The 26,054-nt window shown below is 35.8% G+C and overlaps 1 long non-coding RNA gene across 2 annotated transcripts; it reads left to right on the top strand.

Annotated features, from left to right (window-relative positions):
* Positions 1–23,755: 23,755 nt before the first annotated feature.
* LOC131042268 (uncharacterized) lies at positions 23,756–25,390 on the top strand. Of its 2 annotated transcripts, XR_009358153.1 has the most exons (3): positions 23,779–24,026; positions 24,469–24,747; positions 24,940–25,390. It is a non-coding gene; the product is annotated as an uncharacterized LOC131042268 (long non-coding RNA). The 2 variants fall into 2 exon arrangements; XR_009105157.2 differs by lacking the exon at positions 24,940–25,390 and having other exon boundaries at positions 23,756–24,026; positions 24,469–24,876.
* Positions 25,391–26,054: the final 664 nt, after the last annotated feature.

Raw genomic sequence — 26,054 nt, 5'->3', positions numbered from 1 at the left:
AACCATAACAAATCGACCCATTGCCTTCTAAAAGATGCAAGTATAAGATTGCTCTCAGATTATAAGCAATACCAGTGACTAGCCAACATCAAGATGAAGGATTTTATCTATATGAACATGCCGAATGCTAGATGGATGCAATATTAATCTAACAATATTTTTGCAATATTAAATTAAATGATTTAATTAATATGAAATAATTAATATGCAATATATCAATGAAATCCTAGAGAAAAAATAGTATAATAACAATATATTCTCCAGCCTCTCTTTGAATGAGAGATGAGCCTGAATTTATAGAAAATTCAGAAAGAAACCAACAGCTAAGATCAACTGATGATGAGCGGTCAAGATTTTCCAAGAGGAAGCACAATCCAGGTGAATTGATGTGATTGGATGTTTTTCTCAGTTTTAAAGAAAATTGAACTAAAATTAAGATTAAATCAAGAAAAACCTGATTTAAAGGAAATTGAACTAAAATTAAGAATAAAATCAGAAAAAAACTGATTTATTCTCTATTTCATTCAATTTTGATATTCAATTGTTTTAATTGCTTTCTTTGAGATTATCTATCAATTTTTAATTTGTTTTTTTCAAGATTATCTCCAATTGATTTCTTTTCTCAAATTTTAATTCTTTTTTGTCAATTAATTCCTTTTTTGATTTATTTCCATTTTTGAAGATTTGTGCTCAATTGATTTATTTAATTTAAATTAATTCCTCTTTCTTGATTTGTTTCCTTTTTTGAAGATTTATGGGAATTTGATTTATTTAATTAAATTAATTCCTCTTTTTGATGATTTAATGGCAAATTGATTTATTTAATTAAATATGCTAGGATATTTAATTAAAATAAATAAGATAATTGTTTAAAATGATTTACTTAGAATAATTTAATTAATTAAATAAATATTTAATTAATATTGAGTGATTGATTTGCCATGTGACATTTGATGATTTTAGGAATTAATTATGTGCTCAAGATTGATTTAATTGCCTTTGGTTAGGACCCTGGTGACGTTGTCGAGATTAGGGGCCTATGGTTTAGATGACCATTTTTAGGGTATTACATTTGCCCCTCTTTGAATTAATGTGTGAGCAGCGCATTGGTTCAAAGAATAGTTGATGTCTAGGAGACGTCAGTTCTGAACTTGATTGATCACGAACTACATAAAAAAGTGAGGTGTTTAGTTTGATTCGAAGCGACAAAGCTGAATAAAGTCTGATTAACGTGATACCATTCTGGAACTTGATTGAACTTGGGAATGATAGAAAACAAAAGATACCGAACTTGAACTTGATTGATCAAGAAGCGGATCTTACTGATCTAGAACTTGATTGAACTTAGATACAGTGAGTGACGAAAAAAATTGATCTTGAACTTGATTGATCAAGATACGATGAAGATAAACTATTCAGTTTGATCAAGAAACGAATAAAACGTAACACCTGTTTAGATTTAGCATGATCGAAGATACTCTTTAAACCCTTGATTGAGTTTAAACGAAAAATCAGCTTGATGAAAAGCAATGGAACTAATTAACGTAAAGAGATTGATTCAGATAAAAGACAAATATCAGCTTGATATGAAGCGATGAAACTGATATGCCCCTAGAGATTGATTTGGATGAGATGATCGAGAAATCTCAACTTGATATAAAGCGATGAAGTTGAGATGCCCCTAGCGATGAGGTCTTATTTGATTTTCTTTAGTTGAAAATATTTTTGCCCGACTTTCGATGAAGATTTAAAAATTTTCTCGACATTGAAGAATGTGAGGTCATAAGGTCATGAGTATGCCCCCTTGGGAGCGAAATTGAAAAATAGCAAGGGTACATGATGATAGGCAATTTTGAGTGATGATAAGTTGTTTTGAGCACAAATTGATTCAGAGGAATTTTTGAAATTTTAGCGTTGATTAACGAGAAATTGAGCGCAATTAGAAGAGAGAATGGACTTTTGATGAAAAGCATAAGTGGTCCAAATTTTGAAATTGACTAGCAAAATGATCTCAATTTTCGATTTGGATCCCGAAAATGGACTCAGGACAGCCGATTTACAAGCTCGTGATTTGATTTCATCGTACTTGTGTTGATGGATTATGAGATGTTGTTCTATATGCTTTATTCTATATGTATGCATTTCTTTTCGGCATGGATGTATGTAATGCAAATGGAATATGGATGTTTTTTTTTTCTTTTCGTATGCAAATAAATGATAATGCAAATGAGTAAGGAGAATGAGTAATGCAATTTTTTTCATTTTTCTATGCAATAAGATGAATGCAAATGAATGATAATGAATGATGCAATGTTTTCATTTTCCTATGCAATAAGATGGATGTAAATGAATGATAATGAATGCATGAATTTATATGAAATGCTCATGTATGCAGCTAACATCTCAAAACACAAGTACTCGATCAGAGAAATGATGAAAATAGACCACTTAGCGAAGAAATGAGGACGCTCCAACTCTTATTCAGCAGACAAAGAGGAAGCATTGTTACTATACCGAAATCACTCCAAATTCACAAAATGCAGAATGAAATGCAAGATGAGATGCAAAATGAGATGCCACCTAAACCTAGTCACTGGACTTTGAAAAGCTTAATTGTCATCATTGAATGTTTTATAATTATAACAGTCAAAATAGAGTTCATTTCTTTTCATGTGCAATATTAATTATCTTGTCCACAATGACCCTTTTTTCGTTCATATCCTTGGACAAATTACGCATGGACCCAGATTGCACAATGAAGAAATTCCCTCAAAACAAACAAAGAAATGATGGGAACCTCCCTATAGCATTCAAATAAGCGGAGTTGAAGTATGTGAGGCGATTCCACCTTGATGTGAAGGCTCTTATCACAGACACCCAGCTAATTTAGATGTTTCCAGATCATTGGGATCATTCCTACAAGCAGAAAACAAAGAAAATATTATGCCCCCAATCCTTGCTCCTCTTAGTCAAGGTAGACTTCCTCGAGTTACTCAGAGGGAATAATAATCGAAAACCAATATAGAAGATGGCACACAAAGAAAATTTCCATGAGCAGCTCAAACTATTTAGTGATTGTTTTCCGTTATGTTGTTTTGCTTGTTAATTCAGTGATAAAACTCTTTAGTAGTCAGGAGATAGGTAACTGACTCAGAGTGGACGACCAGGTTTCACTGATGTAAGGTTGACTTGGTTGATACTGCTTAGGACATATAATGTGCTCTGTGGATTACCTAAGACTAGGACATTGATCGATTTCAAGCCATGAGGGTTCCAACGAACCAGGATGTCACAAAAGTGACTGAAATATGTACAAGTGAAAGAAAATATGCAGGAAAGCAAGAATGCCAACGTTGCGTTGATAGATGGAGCGCTTGAGTACAAGAGGCGCCTGTTTACCAGGTTTTCACTTCCTTGATAGAGATTCTTTTTTTTTTTTTTTTTTTAACCAAGATTCTTTTTTTTTTTTACCAAGATCCTTGACAGAGATTCTTTTTTTTTTTTAACCAAGGTGCCTGTTTACCAGGTTTTCACCAGGGCATTTTCTCTCTTTTTTCCTTTTTTTTTTTTTTTGAATTTCTTCAGGACTTTTTCTGATTTTTAGGATTTCTTAAGGACATTTTCTGATTTTTATGATTTCTTCAGGACATTTTATGATTTTCAGGATTATTTCAGGACTTTTTATGATTTTTTTTATTTTTTAATGTTTTCCCCTAGTGTCTAGTAAGGCAAAAGGGATTTTGAGTACATGAATGGATAAACGAATGATGGTGGATGCTTTCAAGGACTATCTCAAAACATTAATCCAAGCATAGGGTCCAGATATAGCAATGTAAAGCAAAGATTTTAGCAATGTAAAGCAAGGATTTTAGCGATGTAAAGCAAGGATATAGCACAACGAAGCCATATGGTCCAAATAAGTGGCCATGTCAAGAGGTTTGTGGAAAGCATATTTTTGCATTTTGTCCATAGTGTTGATCAAGAACAAGGGATAGATTTGGATAGGGGACAAATAGGATAATCAAGATCAAAGGTGGTAATGATGGATGTAAGCAAGCAATGGATAGGAGATAAAGGGTCTAGATCAAGTGTAATAGATAGGACACATGAAGCCTGCAAAGATCATTAACCTTGTCAAGATCAAATGTGGAAAAGGGATATGAATGTAGATAGAGCGAATGAGGGATAATGGAGGATGAAGGATAATGGAGAAAGAAGGATAATAGATGAATGTACATGGATGGAACTTGCCCCCAGTGTAAAGTGCAAAAGGATAATGGATTACGCATGACGCCCATTTGCCAAGTTTTCATCATGGTACTTGTCCAAGGCGCCACAAGAAGTGGTTTTCACACAAGGATGAATTCATTTCTCTTTACTTTTTTTTCTGTTTTTTTTTTCACTTTTTTCATCATTTTTTTTTTTTGGAAGATAATGGAGGCATGATAGGGGATGGAAGAAGGACCCCGACGTCTCGCTGCTTTGGATGGTACCCTTAGAATATGAGTTGCAATAGACCATGGCTGTGAAGGTATGCTCAAAGATGTTGGCAGGATAATGAAATGAAACTAGGCCAAGGACTTATGCAAAGGATTGGATAAGAGGGATGGAAGGGTGAAAAAGAGGTGTTGGATAATGGATGGGATGCTAGAAGAATTGTTTATCAATAGATGGAAATGCTGGAAAGATCAACATTGGCACACGCCTTGAAGGATGGTAGACATATGGAAGAGAATTGAATCTCAGATTTTGAGATTTGGATGGAGGAAAGGTTACATATTTTGGGGCATAAGAACCCAAAATGGATGAAGGAGGTGATGGAGGAATAGACTCAGAAGGTTTGGATGGAGGAATAACAATTTTGGATGCCAAATTTGATTTTTCTTTAGACTGTTGTGCTTCAAGAAGTTGCTTAGGGATCCACCTGGTTTTTGATTTTTCATTCTTTTGTAGTTCCTTAGAGCGCATTGCTTGTACAAGTGCCTTAGGAACCCATATAACTTTCGAATTTTCTTCTTTCTTTGTTGGCCTTTGTGGCGTTTTGTATTTTTCTTTTTCTTTTTGGATCATATTTTTCTTTGTTTTGACATGTCGATTAGATGGGACATGTTGATCCTGGAATACATGTGGATTACTTGACTTATGACTTTTATGCTTGGCATCCAAATTGCTTGGAGGGAGATGCGTGGATAGATAGGAATGATATGGAGATATTTTATATTGATGGAAGGTGCTCAAAGATGTGTGCCTTTGTTGATATTTCATAAGGGATGGAGGGATATAGGAACCTAGAATGGATGGAAGGTGCGAAGGAGAAGGCATGTATTTGGATTTAACTGGAGAAATGTAGGATTTATGAGGGATACCAACATCTTGAGAGTGAGAAATGTAGCCATTATAATCAAGATTTTCTTTTATAGCAGGGGTTCTAATATACCCTTTTCATGAATGTCTAACCCTTTTCTTTGATAATGCATTCTTTGAAAGATCTTTTTAACAAAGGGTTTCTTCTTACTTTTGATGCTAGAGGCAAGTCCATTTTGAGGTGAAGGTATCTTGCATGGAATGATAGGATCGTGAGAGGGATTTATGGGCATGATGGACTCTTGAGGTGAACATGGAGGATTATGACAAGGAGATGAAGGGATACTTTGATCTTGACATAGAATAGGATCATTGGATAGAGTACGAAGGGTGTTTGACTCTTCATTTTGAATAGGATCATTTGAAAAGGTGGAAGGCACATCATGATCTTGCTTAGGAAGTGGATTAGGAATGGGATTTGGAAGGATTCTCTGCTCTTGAGATGGAAGGAGTTCATCTTGGAAGAAATGGAAATGTATAAGGGGATCATCATGGGATTCTAGTGAAATAGGATCCTTTTCAATCATTAGATGGGATTGAGGAGTTTTGGTGTCTTGATCTTGATTTATGATAGGACTTATTTTTTTATTTTCCAGATTATCCTCTTGACATGGAGTCACTTCTAAGGAAGGGATATGATTTTGCATAGGCATAGGGGATTCTTGGAAGGTCTCCATATTTTGGCATGATGGGGAAGCATTTTGGAAAGGGCCTTCTGGAGTGGGTATGTTTGGAATTGAAGTGTATAATAGAATAGGATCTGGGATTTTTAAATCTTTAGAGGAACTTGTATCGATATTGGCATTAACTTGGATTTCCATAGGAGATAGCCCTTGAAGGTAAACACGAGAAGTTTCATTGTTTGAAGGAGATGGTATGGATTGTTGCTGAGAAGTTTTAGGAGATGAAGGGATCATGGAAGGGATGGAGGCTACATATGGAGCCTTGCTAGACACAGGTTCATGATTTTGATTATTCTTAGAAGTAGTTCCTTCAATTTCAATGACACCATCATCAATGAGATCTTGAATCTTATGTTTTAATTCTATGCAATGTGAAGTCTTATGTTCATTTTGTCTATGATATGCACAATAATTACTCATAAATTCCCATCCCCATGTGGTCTTTTTAGGCAATATAATAAGATTATTCTTAAGAAGTTCTTCCAAAGCTGATTCAATAGATTGCCCCAAAGGCGTAAACTGTCTATCTAGGGAATAGATGTCTTTTTGTCTTGGTGAAGGTGTCTTATGAGCTTGTTTGAGATTTGGCTTTTGATTGCCAATCATTTGTTGGTATTTGCTTGACACATCACATAATCGTTTTAGCACTTCTTGAAGTTTCTCACACTTGATATCATACATTTGTTTTTCAAATGGAGTCATTGATCTATTTTGTTGGATTTCCATGTCATATATTTTTTTCTTTATATCTTGAAGCATTTGAGCATAGGCAGCCATGGGAATTGGAGCTAAGGTATCCAGGAGATTCTTACTTTTGTCAAAAAAATTAGAAGAGCTTTTGGCTTGAATAGGCATTTTTAAACGACAGGACCGAGAGCGAGATGTGTTGCAGAAGTCAAGATCAAATTGTAGCTAGTAGTTCATTTAACGTAGTGATTGAGGGAGGTAACTTAAGATCTGGTCTGGTTTCAGGAATGATCTATCTTGTGTAAGACGTTATCTAAGTTAACTTAGGTTTGATAAGATGTTGTTTGAACTAGCTGAGAGATGATCAACAAAATCGTGCAACGCAACGACAGAGGTACACTATCAAGGTTGTTTATGCTCAAGAGGATGGTAACCAATTTTAGGCTCGCTGTAGACTATTTAGACAATTTTGACAATTTTGACTGATAAGATCAGGAATTTGTATGATAGAGGATTGGACAGAGACGAGATTCTGACAGATAGAGTTTCAATGACTGACGACTACTAGTTTTTGATAAGGATTGATGTTTCAATGACTAACAGAGGCCAGTTTGGACACAGACAGAGTTTATCACTGACTTTGTTTGTTGTTTTCTCCAGTTTTGGTATTCCAGTTTTAGTTTTTTTTTTTTTTAGGGATGAAAACATAGAAAATATGCAAGATATATGACAATTCAATCACAGCATGCTAACCCTATGGAAGTTGGCTTAGAGAAGAAAACCTTTGCTTGCTGACTTAGGTACACACCCAATAGCTAATCAAAATACGGCCGCTGAGTCTCACGCAATGGATTCTCAATGCCGTATTAGCCGACTCCAAACGCTAATGGGGGCACGATATGGCAAGTGTCTTGGGAGAGTTACTATATCTCTTGCACAAAGATTATCAACCTTTTGGAGGTGAATCAGGTAGTTTCTATCTTATGGTTCTTAGTCAGGAATTCCGTTTGAAATTACCCCTTGAAGTCACACAAGCATGATTGAGGCCTATAGCCCAACAAGGTACCGAAACAAGATGTAGTCACGTAAACGTGATTGAGACTGCGAGGCCCTACAAAATGCTCGATATGAGAGATCTCAAAGAGAAAACTCAAATAATCCCATCCTCTGAGACTTTAATCACCAGAGGCCTATTTATTATAGTGAGTTGGAATGCTCAAGTCCAGTTGTACTCACTTGGGTCGTTCTCACAGGGTGATTACTTTTTCCCACTGTGACAGGCTCGCTAAAGATACACAAATCTCAAAACTTAGAAAAAAAACTTCGAGGGTCTAGATTTCTGATTGTCTATAAAAGACAAGAGCATACTCTCCCACCTCTTAGATTTTTCTGAAAACATGAAAGATAGATTTGTTCTTTAACCAGATAGCAATTTAAGTGCCTAAGAAAATACTAAATGAATACACAATGTTTAGTCGATTCTCCTTAGGCAACCTGCAAAATCAATATGTCAATAGTCATTTTCTTCTTGATTCTTTGGCATGCGTATGTTTGATTGATAGATTCTTTGACAAGCGTCCTGAAAACATTAAAATACTAAAATTAGTTTCCAAAATAACATAAAAAAAAAATCATCAAAAGAAAATTCTATCATGTAAACTTTAAATTAAACTAATCTAACAAGAATTTTCATTTTATGACTATCCTAGTTATGACAATTTTTGATAGTACTACACTCTGTCATTTATAACTTTTTAACCAGAAATAATTTGGACAATCTCTTCAGTGAAAATGTCGAAAACTTGATTTTACAAAACATATTAAAATTGGGTTAGATCCAACGGTTCAATAAAAAGTTATGCCCTCCGAACCGAGACCATTTTTGACTGTCACAGAAGAATAGGTAAAATGATAGTGCTGCACTCTGTCAATCATAACTTTCAAACAAAAAATATTTTGTCAAATCCGTTCAGTGAACCTTTAGAAAACTTAATTTTCAACAACATATCAAAAATTAGTTGAAATCCAACAGTTCAATAAAAAATTATACTCTTCCAACCGAGACCCATTTTGACTTTCATAGAAGAATGAGTAAAATGATAGTCCTACACTCTGTCAATAATAACTTTCAAATCCAAAATATTTAGGAAAATCCCTTCAGTGATCCTGTAGAAAACTTGATTTTACAAAACATATCACAAATTGGTTAAGATCCAACGGTTCAATAAAAATTTATACTCTCCAAACCGAGACCATTGTTTACTGTCATAGAAGAACAATAAAAAAGAAAGATTTTTATTTGCAAATTTAACACATGTTTATTAGTTATAAAAATCAAACATTAAATTTATTCAAGAAACATTATAAATCTTGTAGTTGTGGGTTTGAGCCCCACGGTGGGCGCTAGAAATGTGTGTGTGAAAGGTGGTATGAGAATCTATATCTGCAAGACACAACACTTCAATCAAGTCATTACATGCATGGTTAATCAGATATAATCAATGAATAAATAAACCATAAAAAATTGACCCATTGCCTTCTAAAAGATGCGAGTATAAGATTGCTCTCAGATTATAAGCAATACCAGTGACTAGACAACATCAAGACGAAGGATTTTATCTATATGAACATGATGAATGCTAGATGGATGCAATATTAATCTAACAATATTTTTGCAATATTAAATTAAATGATTTAATTAATATGAAATAATTAATATGCAATATATCAATGAAATCCTAGAGCAAAAATAGTATAATAACAATATATTCTCCAGCCTCTCTTTGAATGAGAGATGAGCCTGAATTTATAGAAAATTCAGAAAGAAACCAACGACTAAGATCAACTGATGATGAGCGGTCAAGATTTTCCAAGAGGAAGCACAATCCAGGTGAATTGATGTGATTGGATGCTTTTCTTAGTTTTAAAGGAAATTGAACTAAAATTAAGATTAAATCAAGAAAAACCTGATTTAAAGGAAATTGAACTAAAATTAAGAATAAAATCAGAAAAAAACTGATTTATTCTCTATTTCATTCAATTTTGATATTCAATTGTTTTAATTGCTTTCTTTGAGATTATCTATCAATTTTTAATTTGTTTTTTTCAAGATTATCTCCAATTGATTTCTTTTCTCAAATTTTAATTCTTTTTTGTCAATTAATTCCTTTTTTGATTTATTTCCATTTTTGAAGATTTATGCTTAATTGATTTATTTAATTTAAATTAATTCCTCTTTCTTGATTTGTTTCCTTTTTTGAAGATTTATGGCAATTTGATTTATTTAATTAAATTAATTCCTCTTTTTGATGATTTAATGGCAAATTGATTTATTTAATTAAATATGCTAGGATATTTAATTAAAATAAATAAGATAATTGTTTAAAATGATTTACTTAGAATGATTTAATTAATTAAATAAATATTTAATTAATATTGAGTGATTGATTTGCCATGTGACATTTGATGATTTTAGGAATTAATTGTGTGCTCAAGATTGATTTAATTGCCTTTGGTTAGGACCTTGGTGACGTTGTCGAGATTAGGGGCCTATGGTTTAGATGACCATTTTTAGGGTATTACAACTACAACTACAGAATGAGGTGCAATCACAATATTACAACTCCACACAAGTAGCCATATTTGTGCATATAGCATTCATTCATGCACATGATAGTATGGAAGAGGATAGGAAGATATTGAGGGAGTATCATTTTTACATTAGTGATGATCGCTCACACTCTACAGAGTTTGTGCAAGGTTGTTTTCAAATATTCTACGATGATTTGGCTAGCCGAGGCATATCATTCCGTCAACATATCATATGGTCAGATAATTGTGCATCACAATTTAAGAACTCTCGGATGTTTTATTGGTTGAGTAGGATGCATAAGTTGACTGCTATTCAACATATGTAGAATTTCTCTGAGGCTGGGCATGGAAAAGGGGAGCATGATGGTGCAGGAGCATGTATTAAAAGAGCTTTCACACGAGAAGAGTTAAAGTACAAAGGGAATGCAAACTTGAAAGATGCAAAATTAATTGTTCAATGGTGCAATGGTACAATTGGTCCAAGTAATCAAGGTAAGTCTTCAGTTCGCAAATTTTTTTGGTTGGTAGATGATACTAACATTGCAAAATTAGAAGATTGTTGTACATTGACAGGATCGAGTGAGCTACACTCTTTCAAAATCTCTAATGCAGGTTCATGGACTATCCATACGCGACGGATGGCATGTTATTTTTCTTCATGTAGAGATGGTGCCTATAATGATTGTGAGTCAAAGGAGTTGGTGGACGAATGGTGTATGAGACCTCTAATCCCACTTGAGACATACCAACCTCCGAGTGCACTACAACTCACACAGATGGAAACATCAATTGACTTTGACCATGTGTCATATTTAGTCCAACCAGGTAAATTATCCACATGCAATTTTTTGTACTTTTATATCTTACCTTAGTTGTTTGCTAATTTCTTCTCACTTTATCATTGCAGGGCATGTTTATGCAGTAATTGCAGCTGAAGACAATGAAGAAGGAACAAATTATTACCTGTGTCGTTGTGTGAATGCAAAAAAGAAATTGGATCTCCCTGTGGTAGATGGAGAAAATATTGGGTACCCCACAGGATCAGTAGTTGTTACTAGTACATGGCTTAGAAGGTACCCAGTGAAGAAGTCTAACTTGTGGTTGTTCGAGGACTTCGAGACACATAGGAAGATTCTTCATTATTCTAACCTTGTTGTAGCTTCAAATGTTCATTTGATCAGATATGGGGGTAGACCACTAAACAAGAACCTATGGAAGGTTTGTGAGTCTAACCATGAGGCCACACTAGACACGATAAAGAGTAGAGCAGATCTAAATGGTTCATTGGATTAAATGTAAATGTAAAAAATTGTAACATCAATCTTATTTGGATATATGTACATGACTTGCATTTTTGACTACTCGAGGCATTGTAATATAAAAAATTGTGTTTTTGTCCTGTTTTGTGTGATTTTATGTAAATAATGTCATTTTGGACCATTAGAGATCACATGGGATCATTTCGTGAAGTATACCCTACTAAAATGGTAAAAGATGTAAAAATTGCTCATTTGTTGTCAATCAATCAAAGTGTGAAAAATTGTCAAAATTCGGCATGGTTTTTCCTGATGTTAGTGACATGTAAGAAAGATCTGTCTGATCCTACGGGGTCGTGTGGTGGCACTCTAAAAAAGCCTCTCTCATTTTCGGTAGACTCGGATCCAGTTGCTCGTGGCGACACTTTCTCGGTTGCGACAAAAAGCGTCAGATGAGTTCAATGAAAAGTTGCACAATGCCCCATCTTTCAATCCACTTGTCATGACACAGAACCATCAACTCGTACACATCAACATGGCCGGGTTTATGCTAGGAATGCCTTATTTTTTCTCTCCAACTCGCTCGATCATTGTGGGACACACCCTAGTAGCGAAATCACCTAAGTGCTCAAATTGCTCAAAGTTGTCAATATTCAGCATCACGTTTCTCGATGCTCGTTAATAATAAGAATGATCTGTCTGATCTTGTGAGGTCATGTTATGGCACTCTAAAAAATCCTCTCTCAATTTTGGTAGACTCGGATCCAATTGCTCGTGGCGACTCTTTCTCGGTTGCGACAAAAAGCGTCAAATGAGTTCAATGAAAAGTTGCACAATGCCCCATCTTTCAATCCGCTCATCGTGGCACCGAACCGTCAGCTCATACGTGTCAGGGTGGCCAGTTTTACGCTAGGAATGCCTTCTTTTTTCTCTCCAACTCGCCCGATTGTTGTGGGACACACCCTAGCAGTGAAATCGCCTAAGTACTCAAATTGCTCAAAGTTGTCAATATTTGGCATCGCATTTATCAGCGCCCGTTAATCATAAGAATGATCCATCTGATCCTATGGGGTCATGTTATGGCACTCTAAAAAAGCCTCTCTTAGTTTTGGTAGACTCGGATCTGGCGACTCTTTCTCGGTTGTGACAAAAAGCGTCAGATGAGTTCAATGAAAAGTTGCACATGTAGCGTCCTAAAATTGTGACACTTGCAATTTCGACCGCATTTGGGTCTTCACGATGGCGACGCAACATGGAACCTAAGTGGAGACCCCGAAACTTGTCCATGACATCAAAAACTGCATTTTCCAGCACCCTGGCCTAATCCTCCTTGCACCCCGCTGTCCCTGGAGGTGGGACCATGGCGCCTAGCGCCCTGGTCCCCCAGGACCATGGCGCCTAGTGCCCTGGTCCCTGGCCCTATTTTGGGCCCGGTCTCTTTTGGGACCTCGGGTCTTTATGTTTGCAATTTGGAAAATAATCTTTCCTGGTCGGCCTAAGGTCGGAAAAATCAGTCTATCAACCCTAATTGGCAAGTATATAAACTACATTTCCTCTCCCATTTTGGGTGGAAAAAAAAAGAGGAAGGACATATGTGTACAAGATGCAGAAACGATATTCAAGCATTCAAGCATTCCTTCAAGCAATTGATCATTCTAAGTCTCCATTCAAGGCTAGGTGTTGCATTCAAGACAAGGATTCAACCATTGAAGAGGAGATCAGATACAACATACAACAACATCTACACCTTCGCATGTAAGAATACAAACATTCTTACAACAAGGTACTAGTACTTGTTTTACATTACAATCATTTACATTTACAACATTTCTCATTTCTTGGTTAATTCCAAAACCGGGGTTTGACCTAAGGGCAAACCCCTAATCCCTAACCCCCTAATCGTCTTCGCTTTTCTATGTGTAGGTTGCAGGTACGCGGCTGTAATTGAAGACCTGGAATCCTTGTGCAGAGACGAACAGATCCCCCTTCGTTTCGCGGATTTTTCGGAGGACCGTGTGCACGCCGGGCGCCATCGTCCCATCAATTTTCGCTCAAATTTGCAGGACAGCGCCGTCTCGACATTTTACTGCTAATTCCAGGTCCGCAGCTTCATCTTATATCCCTATCTCAGTTTATAAGTGAATCTTTCTCACTTTTCATGCATTCCTAGCTTAATCCTTCTATCTACATTCTTTACAAAAGAGGGTAGCCTTGCTGTCTTAACCCTTGAAACTCATTTAGAATCCAATCTTGCATTGTGTGGGATTAGATCTTGTGGGTTTCAACCCCTCTTTTGAATGTAAAGTCTCCCCTAAGTGAAAACCGTCAATCCTAAGTGACCTCCTTCCCCTCTCCTCGGAGTGGTGGGGGGAATACTTAGGGTTCGCTCGCGATTTTCCGCTTTACAGCACAATGCCCCATCTTTCAATCCGCTTGTTGTGTCACAGAACCGTCAACTCGTATGCATCAGGTTGGTCGGGTTTACGCTAGGAATGACTTCTTTTTTCTCTCCAACTTGCTCGATCATTGTAGGACACACCCTAGCAGCGAAATCGCTTAAGTGCTCAAATTACTCAAAGTTGTCAATATTCAACATCGCATTTCTCGGCGCTCGTTAACCATAAGAACAATCTGTCTGATCCTACGAAGTCATGTTATGGTACTCTAAAAAAGCCTCTCTCAGTTTCGGTAGACTCAGATCTAGTTGCTTGTGGCGACTCTTTCTCGGTTGCGACAAAAAGTGTCAGACGAGTTCAATGAAAAGTTGCACAATGCCCCATCTTTCAATCCGCTCATCGCAACACCATACCATCAGCTCGTATGTGTCAATGTGGTTGGGTTTATGCTAGGAATGCCTTCTTTTTTCTCTCTAACTCGCTCGATCATTGCGGGGCACACCCTAGCAACGAAATCGCCTAAGTGCTCAAATTGCTCAAAGTTGTCAATATTCGGCATCACGTTTCTCATCGCCCATTAATCATAATAATGATCCGTTTGATCCTGCAGGGTCGTGTTATGGAACTCTAAAAAATCCTCTCTCGGTTTTGGTAGACTCGGATCCACTTGCTCATGGTGACTCTTTCTTGGTTGTGACAAAAAGCGTCAGATGAGTTCAATGAAAAGTTGCACAATACCCCATCTTTCAATCCGCTCGTCGTGGCACTGAACCGTCAGCTCGTATGCGTTGGGGTGATCGGGTTTATGCTAGGAATGCCTTCTTTTTGCTCTCCAACTCGCTCGATCGTTGCAGGCCACACCCTAGCAGGGAAATCGCCCAAGTGCTCAAATTGCTCAAAGTTGTCAATATTTGGCATCACGTTTCTTGGTACCTGTTAGCCATAAGAACGATCCATCTAATCCTACGGGGTCATGTTATGTCACTCTAAAAAATACTCTCTCGGTTTCAGTAGACTCGGATCCAGTTTCTCATGGCGACTCTTTCTCGGTTGTGACAAAAAGCATCAGATGAGTTCAATGAAAAGTTGCACGATGCCCCATCTTTCAATCCACTCGTCGCGGCACCGAACCGTCAGCTCGTACGTGTCGGGGTGGCTGGGTTTACGCTAGGAATGCCTTTTTTTTTCTCTCCAACTCGCCCGATCGTTGTGGGCCACACCCTAGCAGCAAAATCGCCCAAGTGCTCAAATTGCTCAAAGTTGTCAATATTCGGCATTGCGTTTCTCGACACCTGTTAGTCATAAGAACGATCCGTCTGATCTTGCGGGGTCATATTATAGCACTCTAAAAAATTCTCTCTCAGTTTCGGTAGACTCGGATCTTGTTGCTCATGGCGACTCTTTCTCAGTTGCGACAATAAGCGTCAATGAGTTCAATGAAAAGTTGCACAATGCCCCATCTTTCAATCTGCTCATCACGACAGAGAACCATCAGCTCGTACGCGTCGGGGTGGTTGGGTTTACGCTAGGAATGCCTTCTTTTTTCTATCCAACTCACTCAATCGTTGCTGGCCACACCCTAGCAGCGAAATCGCCCAAGTGCTCAAATTGCTCAAAGTTATCAATATTCGGCATCACATTTCTCGACACTCGTTAATCATAAGAATGATCCATCTGATCCTGTGGGGTCATGTTATGGCACTCTAAAAAATCCTCTCTCGGTTTTGGTAGACTCAGATCCAGTTGCTCATGGCGACTCTTTCTCGGTTGCGACAAAAAGCGTCAGATGAGTTCAATGAAAAGTTGCACAATGCCCCATCTTTCAATCCGCTCATCGCGGCACCGAACCGTCAACTTGTACGCATCGGAGTGGCTAGGTTTACACTAGGAATGCCTTCTTTTTTCTCTCCAACTCGCCTGATCATTGCGGGCCACACCCTAGCAGCGAAATCGCCCAAGTGCTCAAATTGCTCAAAGTTGTCAATATTTGGCATCGCGTTTCTCGGTGCTTGTTAATCATAAGAACGATCTATCTGATCTTGCAGGGTCATGTTATGGCACTCTAATAAATCCTCTCGGTCTTGGTAGACTCATATCTAGTTGCTCGTGGTGACTTTCTCGGTTGCGACAAAAAACGTCAGATGAGTTTAATGAAAAGTTGCACAATGCCCCATTTTTCAATCCGCTTGTTGTGACACCAAACCGTCATCTTGTAATGCGTCGGGGTGGTCAGATTTACGCTAGGAATGCCTTCTTTTTTCTCTCCAACTCGCCTGATCGTTGCGGGCCACACCCTAGCAGGGAAATCACCCAAGTGCTCAAATTGCCCAATGTTGTCAATATTCGGCATCACATTTCTCGGCACTCGGTAATCATAAGAATGATTCATCTGATCCTACAAGATCATGTTGTGGCACCAAACTGTTAGCTCGTACGCGTCGGGGTGGTCGGGTTTACGCTGGGAATGCCTTCTTTTTGCTCTCCAACTCGCTCGATCGTTGCGGGCCACATTCTAGCAGCAAAATCGCCTAAGTGCATGCATTAGATGAATATAAGTTTATGGGCTATGCAATTTTTTTAGAATGGGTATTGGTACAATGGTGTCTTACATTGTCTAATTTTGGTTCTTTCCATGTTTCCTTTATATAGTCTTATTTCGACTATAACTATTGAATTTGGGTTGATCTCCATAAGGTTGTGTCTTGGATTACAAACACATATTTAGGTTCAAAGCTTAAGTAACAATAAAATTTGTGCAATTATTCATCTAATCATTTCTACTGCAATTATGGATAACCATGATAAATGATTTGTATTAACCAAAAAGCTACAAATCCATGCAACATTGTATACCGTTAAAACTATCAAATATATCCAATACAAACAAATAGGCTTGCCAAAAGCCATATGGACTTAGAATTTCACATATTCATAAAACAAAACATATGTTCAAAATTGCTATAAAGGCATACAACATGATATCCAATAATGTCAAATAGGGGCTTTCCAAAAGCCATATGGACATAGAATGTCACATATTCGTCATACAAAACATATGTTCAAATTTGCCATATAGGCATACAACATGGTATCCAATAAAGTCAAATAGGAGCTTGCCAAAAGCCATATGGCGATAGAATGTCACATATTCGTAATACAAAACATATGTTCAAAATTGCCATATAGGCATACAACATAGGACCTATTCTATTCATTTCCCTCTAGGGGAAGGAAATAGATCACGAGATATCTTTGCCTGTCGAGGGGATGGAGATGTATATGATGCAGGTGTCTTTCGAGTACGTCCACTCGACCTCCTCTCCAGACTTTTTTGTAACTCCACCTGATACAATGAAAAGAATGATGTTAGCATATACAAAAATTAAATTTTAGAATGACATATAATAGAATAGTCACTTACCGCATACAAATAATCATGATGTTCATCCACAACAGGTGCAAGTTCATGATATGGAGTGACAAGCCCCTCCTGTAAGCATCACAATATAAATAAAACTAAATACAATTGTCGTTAAAATTTTTAATAACATATTATTAAGATAACAAATGTAATGCTAAATTTACTAAATTTACAAATACGTCTCATACTTAAAGCAATTGAACTTTCTACTGTTGCAACAACACCGCGCTCCATTGACTCATAGACAGCAGGAGGAGTCTCTGATGTCAACACCTGAAAATTAAACAAAGTATATTGATTAATTGCCAAAACTATCTATATTATTTAATAACAACATTAAAGATAAATTGTTTACCTGGGTGAAAGATTGTTGATGAAATACACTACGAGGTGTTGATGTTGAAGCTCTAGCATCAAACTATTTGACATCCAAAATGAGTAATTAGAAAATCATTCACATAAGGTTCAACTATCTACATATAATAATTATATTTCTTCACTCATTGTACACCTGTGAAGTCGACGAAGTAGTGAAAAAGGGTGCTGCAAGAATGTTGCTAGTATTGTGAACACTTTGACCCTGATTTTTTATCATAATAATTCACTAATTTAGATATATTCTCAAATTTACATATAAGATTTAATAAAAAGAATGAAATGAACTTGTAATGAAATTCACCTGGGTATCAATGCCAAATGTTTCGTTCAGCAAGGATTCTATCATAACAATGTTCTCTGTAGCAAACTCCACTCGTGCACGTGCATTCTTAGAACTATTAGGATCATAAGTGCAAAGAGAACCACAAGATCGACAAAAATGAGTTGGAACTCGATGCCTAGAAGAATCAACATCATCACTCGCATCACTCTCTACTAGAGGCCTAACATACTGTATAAGGGTCTGAGTGAGTGAGCTAATCAAGTCTAGAGTTTCGACCTCAATACTTTCCTTCACAATGGAAGGAATAATAACATGCTCCACCATAGGTCTGGCTAAGGGTCTTGGTGGGAGATTTGGATCACATTGTGCACCCTCTCTATCATGCGAGGAACCCCCACCGAGCTACCTTGGAAATCTAGAAAATCAAAATAGTTTGGGATCTCATTAAGGACAAACTCACAATATAGTTTTCTCAAAAAGTATTGGGGTACCTCATGATTATTGCATGAGGGCTGATCAAATACCATCCACCACCTATCCCAAAAATTGTTCTTAATCCCTTCATGATGACACCAATGAATAGGGAATCTCCTACATCCAAGGTGTAAAGGTTGATTCATTCAGGGGTCCATAAAAAGAGCACACAAGTCAAATTTATTAATTTTTGTTTTCTTCACTGCCGCATATGATAATTTGTTAGCATAAAATTGCTTTTGTTCTTCCTTCTGACGGGACCAAAAATTTATTTTCCCACTCACAGATTGTATGTGAGATACAATAGATTGCAAAGAACTGGCAAGGTTTGTCCTATGAGAGTTTGTTCCAGTGGGATCTTTTAGCCTTGTGATTAAACCTTCAATCTCTTTTTGGCTATTTTCTATTTGACCTAATAGGTTTTCTTGTGTACCTATGGGATGTCTAGGGATTGTAGGAGGTTCTTGATGTGCTTCTTCTTCAATATGGTCTTCATGAGGAGGCGATTGAATGTTTTCAACATTTTCTTGTCTAATCTCATTTCCTGATAATGAAAATAAATTTAAATCAATAAACCTAGTTTAATCTTCAAATTAATAAAAAAATGACAATAAGAAAATAAAAATACATACCTCTTCGAGCTCTTCGATGGCGTGGCATAATTTTGATGAGAGATGGACAACTTAGTGCCCAATTTCAACCTTTTACAAAGGGCGAGCGAAAGAAAATGGCACCCGAAATTGCCAAAATGTGGGTTTGGAATGCAGAATGCATCCAAAATGCGAATCGGGGTTTTTTTGAAGTTTACAATGCACATAAGGCGTACACCTTATAAGGCGTGCGCACTATAGAGCGCACACCCTATAGTGCGTGCACCTTATGCGCTTTTTAAATTTTTTTTGAAGTGTGGCACCTTTTTGGTACCACAACTTCATGCATATACCCATAGCCTATGGACCAAAGATAGAAAACTCTTGATGATTGAAACCAATAGCTTCAACAAAGTGCCCATTGTCCTTAACAAAAAATTAGGGCATTGCTTTGTCATTTAATGTGGCAAGCTAGTTTAATTGGTGTTATTAGTTGTTGTATCTTATTCTTTACAAATAGTAAGACATATAATAGATGATATAATTTTAATATTTTTGTTTGTTTTGTTTGGTGACTAGAAACTTAAATATGTTTGAATGAATTTTAATAGGTTCCTTGCATGAAAATTGAGGCAATAGGAGTCTTGAAGATAGGTAGGGACCAAAAGGCAAGGTAGTGTTATGTTAATTAACTTGGCCTTTAATTTTTCAATGATTGAAGACTTATTCCCATAATTCCTAGGATCCTAACCATGTTTTGGAAAATAGTTTACTTTGATTTTCCTTCTTTCATGCATTTAATGTTTTGAAAATGAGATAAGTCCATGGGATATTAGAATTGACCTCCTTATAGTCTTTGCCAATAGATAGGTGTCTAGAAATTTGCATGTGGATTCTCTTTTTACAAAATCCTCTTTATGTTTATATACAGGTTTTCCAAATTTTTATCACAAATGCAAGTTGATTCTTTTGTGTGTGCTAGATTGCCTAGCTTCTAGATAGAAACCAAGTTGTTTCTCTTCCAACCTGGAATTTCATCCCTTTTAGAAGAAGAACCTCCATGGATGTCTAAGATTTTAAAAATTTCAAATAAAATAATTCCTAAACAAAAATAATAATTTGTAGGTTAACAAAATAATCAATAAGTACAAAAAGAAAAATTTAAACGCAAATTAAAGAAAGTAAATAGAATAAATTCTATGTAAATTTAAAGTGGAATAAAATAAACCTTGAAGTGAATAAAAGATCTTTAAATAAATAAAAATAAACACTCGTTCAGTAAGTAAAACAGATTATAAAGTAAATAATATGAAAAATATAAAATATTTCTTAAATAATTTTAAATTTTAAAGATATAAAATAATTTTTAAACAAAAAAAAAAACTCTTAAATAATCCTAAGACATAATAAATATAATCCTCAACAAAATTAATTGATTCAAGACTGATTTGATGCTCTTAAAAAGATGCATATCTATATTAATATATTTAAATTAGATCATTAAATAATTTTATTAATATTTTGTTTGCCCTTTACAAATATACATTATATAAAAAATGAGAGACTAAAGTCTTTTTGTTCATTTTGTTATTTTTTATTATAATTATTTAAACTAGAATTTAAAACAACAAACAAAGAACATAAAGATTTACATGTAAAACTTTGTAATTCGTCATCTTAGGAATGCTTTCCTATTGTAACAGTACATAATTCTTCATAGAAATTCTATTTTCAGCATTGAGTAGGAATATAGAGAAAAGAGTATATATAAAGTTCAATGTATTTGATAAAAAAAATAGAATGAAATTTTATAATAACTATCTACAAATATTATAGTATGTTTATTACATTAACTTTTATTTTTTATCTATTTATTTAAATTATTTACTTTCTAGTAGAACTTTTCATTTATTTTTGGTATCTAATTGTTTTGGTTTAGCTCTTTAAATATTATAATTATTAGCGTTATAGAGAATAATACTAGCAACATATTTATATTGTTGGTTTTAAAGACCATAGCACAATACATTTTTTTGAGCAACAATATGTAAACATTTGTCTATAGATACATATATGTAAATTCCTAAGTTTAAATCTTCAAATGCAGGTCACATATATCTATGTCATAATTAATTACTACTATTAAAGGCAATTTTTATTTTCCAAATTTTTTGTGCCCTCCACAATATTATTCAAAGTATATTTTACTATTAGTATAGTCATTGCACCTCCTTTTGGTCCAAGTGTTAGTGTATTCATCTAGTTACATTGAGACCCTACACCCCAATTTACAAACCTATATAGAAACTTAATGACCCAAATTGGGGAATATCAAGAGCATTCAATATAAGTACATAAAATCAAAATGGGTTTTATCCTTAAATCTAATAAATGAGAAAAAGTTCTCAAACTATAATAAATTAAAAATTTGTTTGATAAAATGCTAAAATGTGAAAACTAATGAACTCGCCTAAATTATTTAGAGATTGAAGGCCTATTTTAGGCTCAAAATTCCATGCCCAAATCCACCTCAAGTGGTACTAGAGGGAGAGAGTATCTTTATTGCAATTGTATAGGTTACTCATTCGTACTAACAACATTTTCACATGGTCAAGTATATGAACTTAGAATTCCCTTTGCATTAACAACCATTTATATTCCTAGAAATTAACCATGTCTTTGAGTGATGCACATGTGTTGGAAGTAATTTGAAAGTCTTCCTTAGTTTTATCACATTTATTTGAGCCCATTAATGGAATGTTAGGTCATGTAGGGTGGTAGGTGGTTTTTCTAGTTTCAGTTATGGAGATTCAAGTATTCACATGCTCAAAGGGTGAAATTGCAAGAGGAACTAGGGGAGAGGACCCATTAGTTGTGCACCCTAACTTTGTGCTTCTCAAAATCCTATGTGGAAATTTCAAATCACTCCCAATTTTTTATAACAACTTACCTGGCAAGTCCCCTTCTTATAACTAAGGTTTCAATGCCACATAATCAAATATGATGCCACATCAGCATGCTTTTTGCCAAGGTGCCCAAAACAACCCACAAAAAAAAGTGAGACCAATAGGCGTGCAAAAGGGGCCCTAATACTTGTGCAACTGATATGGCATCACATGATTGGTTGCTTTTTACAACAAATGGTATATTTCATTTAATTATTGGTACTCATCATAGCAATAACAACTTTAAAATCACAACTATTGGTGCAAAGTTGTACAAAAATTGGACATTAAATCAACAAGTATGGGGGTATTAAATCAACAACTTCTATCACAAGAATTGGAATGCGCTCAACTACTAGGTCTTTTCCCCTAGAGAATTGGGAGTAGAGAATGTCACTCAAATAATTTTTACTTCATAAAAAGCATTGGTATTTTCAAAGGTCTAAAGTCAAAGATTCAAGGGTTGAGATGCAACAATGAGCTAGGATGAAAGAAAAAAATTGCGAGTTTGGGAAGGAGAAATGGTGAAACAAAAAGGAAATTGAGATGAGATTTGGAGATATTTGGTGTAGGAAAGAGTGGGGATTGCGATTTGGAGATACCCAATGTAGGAAGTTCAAAGATTATGATTAAGAGATGTTGAAATAACATCATCCTTAAGGAAATTGATTAGGAAAATATTCGCAAATCCAATGCATAATGAAGATCAAATGATGCTTAGCCATTTTGTTTAGAATAACTAGAGAATTGTTGAAAGATTGATCTGGGGTTGATGCATGCAATAATCTATTCTAAATGGAGGATAGTGGCAAAGCCTAAGGATTTTCCTCATCAGAATCAATGAGATACACCATGCTAGTAGGATCTTGTTCCAACATACATTGATGTTTTTGCCTTCTCCTAACCCTAGGAAATGATTAAATATGATGAAAGGAGAATTCCAAATGGAGTTGTATATTATAGTCCACATGTTTACCATGTTGGTGGTTGACATTGGTACATACCGAGAGGTGTTAACTTGTACAACAAACCGACTCACACAATCTACAAACGGAAGACAAAAACTTTTGATGATTGAGAGTGTCATAATAATTTCTTAGATTGATGATCTTATCCCACCTCAAACCTACTCACTCAAAATGACAAATTAATAAATAAAACTCCATTTATCAAAAAAAGATAAGACCTGCCCTCCATAAAAATGACAAATTAATAAATAAGACTTCCATTTATCAAAAAAAGATAAGACCTTGTAACACCTATTTGTAGAACTCTACCCTAGGTAGACCCAACTATCCAGCCACCTAAAAAAAGTAGAGCTTTCAAAAAAAATGCTAAAAGTATTTCCTGTATAAGGTTCTCTTTTTAGACGGCAAGATGGACGCTCCCCCTAAATAGCGGATATAGCCTCTATTATAGAGGACATATTTAGCATAACCAATAAAATTGCATTTAATTACAGTACTGAGAAAAGGATGGATCACTTAATTTATGTGCTTGATGCATTCCTCTGGTTGCACAGATCCCGCACCCAAATTTATAACATTATATACAAACTTCATGAGCTGGCTTGGAGAATATGAAGAGTATTCAATATAAGTACAGTACATAACCATTAAAGGTTGAGTGACTGATATGTCTCCTACGGTCCTCCAAAGTTTATTATGGAATTGAGACCATCGTTTCGGAGAGCACCTTTCGGCCATTGAGGAAGGACGCATGCCACTGCTCATGTAAAATGAAATGCTAGGGTTTCATGGACTTTCATCATATGAACAATATATGGCTTTCTTCACCTCTTCGCATCACTCACTGTAATGAATGCTAACAACATGGAAGCCATAGATTGTTCAAATGTTGGAAATTTCTATGTTTATACCTGCGTGGAGAATCCATTCATTAACAGTGCAAGCAAAATGATTTTTGGATACTGTTTATGCTCTTGTTCAGATGCTAGGGTAAAAATACAGGTCCCTTTTCATTAGACATGAAGCTTTATTGGCTTGTCGGAGTTTGCTTTCTTTTGATATCATTGATTGGTTTTAAGATCCTAAGCTGAAATTCTCTGTTTTATTGATACCTATCTGTGTGTTTTTCATTCCAAAGATTGCGTCGATTTGGCAAGTTTTAGGTTTATTGCATTCATGCCTTTTTGAGTAAAAGGGGTTTTGCTTTAATACTGTTCATACGATCAGATCTGATTTAATGAGGAAAAATGATTTTGTGATTAATCAATATATCACCATGTCTGATATAAGCTTTAGCTATTCCATCATGTCGGAGACCACATTTTCTGGGATTTGTTTTTGTTCCCTGTTTGTGGATAAAGTGTCTGAAGATAACAAGTTTATCTAATGTGATCCCCTTTTAACATGGATCATTTTTTTGACATCTTGCCAGACTTGCATAACGAAAAGGAGATGGTATGCTATTTCAAGCTTTAAAATTGAAATATTTGCAGACTTGTACTACGGAGAAAATGGCCCCACAGAGAGGGATCCGTGCAAGACCAGAATTCCAGAGCTGAGGATTACAAAGATACTACCGGGATTTGACCCTGCGACCTCGCCTTTCCAAGCCCAGAACTTCCAGTTAGTTTTATTTCAACTCAACTCCAAATAATAGCTTTTCGTCTGTTTAAGAGCTTCATGTGCACTGTGGTACGCACTGAACATTCAGGTAGTGTCCCTTTTTCCAATTCACTTTGATTATTATCTGCAAATGATGTTTTCTTTTGTGGGTTTGATATTTTACACAATTTTATGAGAAATTTTGAAAACCCCAATAAACCTATTTACTTTAGTGAAAGGGATCTGGTATATCCTACACGGTCTAGTTAATTTTTTAACCAATTGGCTTTGTTATTGACAGAATGGCTTCTGGAATATCATCTGACCTCAGAAATTTAAGTGTTTTATTCAAATTGCATGCTACTCTGGTATATTGATCCCTCGAAAATGGTGAGTAATGGCTCACACCTTACTTGAGCGACCCCTGAGCCATCCGATCTGTTTTTCTAGTAATTCAATGCACATCCCCTGTTTCTGCAGAGGATTTGCAGACTATGATCGGAAAATAGAAGATAAGTCCAACTAACTGGGTGATTTTCAATCGGACGCGCAGGATCCCTGTTGCCAAATATTTTGTTTTCATCTGTCGCCTAAGATTCACGGAATAAGCGGAAAATCCCGTGTCAATCGATACCCTTGTTGATGAAATCGGACGGGGGAATTTCCCAACAGTGCAGATTTTTTTTTAATGTCAATTTGTAGTTTTTTTCGAGCCTAGAGAAATCAAAGCTTAGTGTGTGAGATTTAAGTCATCTGGTTTTGATCAGGTTTCTTTAGCTTTACGTTAAGATAACTACTTTTTATACATCTTTAGATTTTTCCTAAGCCATTTCACTAAAATCTTCATTAATCCAAAATCCTAGTCTTAACTTTGCCATTTTCATCCATTATCCTAGCCATAACTTGCAAACCTTTCCTAGACCTTGGATTAGGTTCTCTTCATCTCCTTTCTATCATTCATAGCCCCTAGATTATTTGTCCAGTCATCCCAAGCCAAATCCATATCCATAACCATCAGCAAAATCAAGCTTGTCAAGGGTTTAATATAGATCTTTGATCTTGAATCCATTGAATTGTAATCCAAACCTAACAAATGGATTATCCAACCTAGGTTAACCTATCACTTAACAAATCTACCTTGGGGACTATCCAACTCAAGGTATTTTATCCAGTCCTATCTTTCTTGGAAACTAGCCAACCTAATTAGAATTACCATCATCTTGTTAAGGATCTAGGTTACCTAGCACATCTTTGATCTTTCATCCACTTAGCATCTCTTAGTAATTCATTTTTCAAATCATGATCCTCATTCATACCTAATCCATCTCTAGTTATCCCTAATCAATCCTTACTTATCCCTACTCCAACCATTCAAACCCCTAGTCAACCCTAATTTTCCTTAATCCATTCATGTTG

This window comes from Cryptomeria japonica, chromosome 1, assembly GCF_030272615.1.
Source record: "Cryptomeria japonica chromosome 1, Sugi_1.0, whole genome shotgun sequence".
NCBI classification, from domain to species: domain Eukaryota; kingdom Viridiplantae; phylum Streptophyta; class Pinopsida; order Cupressales; family Cupressaceae; genus Cryptomeria; species Cryptomeria japonica.
Note: the sequence above shows the minus strand (reverse complement) of the source record. Positions and strands in the feature narration are given on the sequence as shown.